The sequence below is a fragment of the Sminthopsis crassicaudata genome, chromosome 3 (genome assembly GCF_048593235.1).
Source record: "Sminthopsis crassicaudata isolate SCR6 chromosome 3, ASM4859323v1, whole genome shotgun sequence".
NCBI lineage: Eukaryota > Metazoa > Chordata > Mammalia > Dasyuromorphia > Dasyuridae > Sminthopsis > Sminthopsis crassicaudata.
In genome coordinates this window covers 505,949,704-505,953,776 of record NC_133619.1, presented here as the reverse complement: position 1 = coordinate 505,953,776, position 4,073 = coordinate 505,949,704, and the positions used below count along the sequence as shown (strand labels likewise).

General features: G+C 42.3%; 1 pseudogene; it reads right to left on the bottom strand.

Annotated features, from left to right (window-relative positions):
* Positions 1-1,785: 1,785 nt before the first annotated feature.
* Positions 1,786-3,560, bottom strand: LOC141559763 (FAST kinase domain-containing protein 4 pseudogene; annotated as a pseudogene).
* Between the last annotated feature and the right edge of the window lie 513 nt (positions 3,561-4,073).

Here is a 4,073-nt window from a genome sequence, read left to right as displayed (position 1 = left end):
TTCTTCTGTTGAACCAAAAAGGATCCTGTAAGTATGCCATGAGAACCTGAACTTAGCTGCCTCACACACTAGATCAAATTAAAAAGTATGACCATAGAGTGACCTTGCCATTTCTGTTCTTCTGCTTACTTGGGCACCTGTAAAGTGCTTCTAGATATAAGACCAGTTATTGTTCTTTGAAAATACTGACTCTGGAAGGTCCCCTTAAGCCCATTTCCACCTTTATGCACATCCCAATGTTCACATTGTATGTATCCTATTATTGCATTAGGCTGTGAAAAATTATATTTTTCTTATATAACAGCTGCCTGACAATAAATAAGGACATTTCCTAACTGCATTCTTTTTGTTTCTCTTATCACCTCCTTGCTTTGCTAGTTACAATCCTATATAAACTCTGTGTCTAAGTTCCTCTAGACAGAATGCTTTGAACGAGAGTTCTCTTGGTCTACTTGCCTCAGTTTCCCTGGTATTATACATTTTATTCACACATTTATACATTTATTATACATTTATTTATTTATTTATACATTCATAATCACAATTTCTGTGTATTTTCATATAGTCTATTTTTCTTCCTCTTTGCACTCGTTCTTTTTTCACCCTTGTGTTTTGTTTTTGTTTACTGCCTCCCTGACCTGCCTTCTCATTATTCTAGGTGATGCAGTGGATAAAACACCAGCCCTGAAGTCAGGAAGACCCCATTCAAATCTGACCTCAGACACTTAACATTTCCTAACTGTGTGACCCTGAGCATGTCACTTACCCCCAACTGCCTCAGCAAAACAACCAACAACAACAAAGATGTAAAAAAGAAACATGGAATATGTTACTTTAAAGAGCAAGGAACATAGGTTGGGACCCAACCACGGAAAAGTGGTTTAAAAAATGGTGATACTTTAATATACTGGAATACCATACTCAAGTAAAGACTGGCATCTATGAAGTTTAAAAAGAAATCTGAAAAGATCTTTAGGAAATAAAGCAAAGTAAAATGATTTAATTTTTTTTTTTTTAAATTAAGTTAAGTAATCTCAAGAATAGTGTAACATATTAATTGACTATGGAAGAGGAAGAATGAATGAGAACAAAGGATCCAGATGAAGACATAGAGGGAGTAATTGAAAAATAATTATTGACAGTTGCTCTTTTCCATCCTCAAACCTCCCAGATTTGAATAATCTTCTCAAGAGGTGATTTCTTTTTCATAGGTGGTTATTTTCTTCCAACTATGCTCATAGCTGCATAGAGCTCATATTCCTCACAGAACTAATATTCCTTAGAGCCTTCCTCAACTCCTTTGTCTTAATTTTTAAAGGATAATATGAATATAACACATCTTTTTTTTCTGGCCAGAGGCTAACCAATTCTTATGGTAATTTAGTGAGGAACTGCTACACATGATAAAGGGGGTAACAACGTAAAATACTATTGGGGGTTTTCCTTTAAGACCTTAATCCCTCGTTGTCTAATACTAACATCTTACATTCTATTTCTTTTTTTTTTCTTCCAGAGGGGAACCTTTATTGGGGGATTGTCCTTTACAATGAAGGAATGATGGTTAGTCTCCCCCCACCCAGGACCAGGTGATCCAATAACCCCAATTCAGCAGCAGCAGGAGTCAGGTCATTTAGAAGGGCCTCAAAACAACCAGCATCGAGTGCCCAGGAAATGTCCTTGTGAGGCAGAAATAAATGCTGGGTAGGACCCTGGATACACAAGTTCCTCCTTTGGACACAAGTTGTTCCAATGCAGGACTGGCATTATCCAAGGCTACGAGGTCAGTCACTTGGCCAGGTCTTCTGCCAGCACCTTTCCCAGCTTGTCCTTGAGGTAGGCACCTTTCTGCCATTCAGACTTGAGTTCCACCCATTCACAGTATGGAACATCAATCACCAAGAAGCCGGCTGCCCGAAGGTGCAGCTTGGCCATGACAAACTGACCCAGCAGTTCTTTGCTTTGGCTGTTGAACTTTGGGAACTCCCAATGCAGAAAAACCAACCTCTTGGCACCAGGGGGCAGAGGCTGAGTTCCAGCTGACTGAGCCAGATGAGGTGCCAAAAAGTCCTTTGGGGGCAGAGGTTGATTGTCTACATCAAGTACCAACTCAGCATCTAGCTCCCAGCCATACTGAGTGATTTCTTCAAAACGGACCTTGTCATCACTCCCTAGCCACCCTTTCAGTATGTCCTGCAGATCTTTCTGCATGGGTGTCATCTTCTTGGATGTGGAAGCTTGAGGGTGTACTCAGGAATGCTCTAGTTGAGCCATATCATTGATGTGGATGAGTTTTTGGCAGGTGTTTTGTTTCTGAGAGAACTTGCTACCTAGAAACTGGCTATGAAAATCCTGGGAAAGAACCTCTTGTAGCTGTTTCTTCTGTACTTGCTGTAGTACACACAGGGACCATACCACATCAACTTGAAGGCCGGGGCTCAACTTGTCCGGTTCTGATTCCAACTTCCTGTGTACCAAAATGAAGAACTGTTCTTCTTGCTCAGGATGGAAGTTCAGACAAGCAAATGCCAGGATCTTGTTACTCAGCTGAAGTAGGATGAAGTCGTCTGCCTTGTTCATTATGTACTGGGCAAAGGCTTCAAAAAGAAGCAAGTTGAGCCACTTGAGGAAGGCAAAGGACTTAGAGCACTGGGTTACCTCACTGGGTATCATGCTGGACACCTGGGGCAACAGTTCAGCTGCAAGCTTCTGAAATATCTGGGTTTGGTGGAAGTTTAGTTTTCCATAAGCATATGCAAAGTCAATAAGCATTTCTCGTGTCAAGGTAAAAGGTTTCTGAGCCAGGTGGTAGGAGATGGCTCGAAGTACAGGCACTAAACTCCAGTTCTGAGAAGCCAAGATCAGCATCACTTTTCACAAGTCTTCCGGGCCAAACTGCTCTGCCAACTCCAGGAACTTGTCCTCTAGCCGGTCCATTAGGGCCTCTGAAAGGTGCCCCACTTTGGCCATGAGAACCATCACAGGGCAGCAGTCCTCAATTTCTGCTTGTCTCTGCCAGAAAAAAACAGGTTCTTATATTTAACTCTGTGAAGCCTCTAGCGTTCCTCTTGTTCCACAGATAGCAGGGGTTTGAAATTCTCTGGAAGTTGCAATGCATGGAGGCTCCGGAGCAAGTTCATAAGAGTTCCATGCTAGACTGAGGATATCTGGCTGTCTATAGTGCAGAAGAGCTTCTGAACCCTGACATCCTTACTGAATGTGTCTCTGTCCAGGTGCTTATCCGTCAAGAGGCGAGAAAGCTTAATTACCATGAGGGTTGCATGGTTATGATGAATCTTGTACCTACTATCAATTAGATCTAGCACTTCCTCAGGGGTGGTAACCTCCTCAATCTCCTGGTCAACTTCTTGAGAGCATGGGTAGGGGGTAAACACTGGCTCCTTATTTAAGAAGCTATCCAAAGTAGAGAAAGTGGATGCATGTGTGTTAGTCATCATCTTGCTAGGAGTCCTGCCCAGCCTTAGTCTACCAACTGTAGTTAAGGATGATGCTGGATGGGTGGCCAAGAGGCAGATGCAACGCTGAATCAGGCGAGACACCATGACGCCCAGGCAGGGATAGGGAATCTGAAGGAGAGCTATGGCACTTTCACCTCAACTGAAGCACATTTAAGACTGGCTCTCCAGAGGCACGGCCCCCTGGACCTTCACTGCCTCTGACCTCCATGCGTGACACTCACAGAGCCAATGAAAGAAGGATTTAAATTCTATTTCTAAATTCTACATTCTAAATTCATCAATTAGTTCTCTCACTGTATTAAAATGGAAAAGGAAAGAAGAGAGAGGGAGAGGAAGGGAAGAAAGAGAGGAAGAGGGGGGAGGGAGAGACAGAGATAGAGACAGACACAGACACACAGGGAAAGCTAGAGAGAGAGAGAGAGAGAGAGAGAGAGAGAGAGAGAGAGAGAGAGAGGAAGGGAGGGAGGCACACATATACATATGTGAAGAAATATTTATTAAATCATTGGGGTAAAAAGATCACATAGAAAGATGATATGGAAACTATATAGATTATCACAATTGTGCAAATTCAACCACAATTATGTTAACATACTT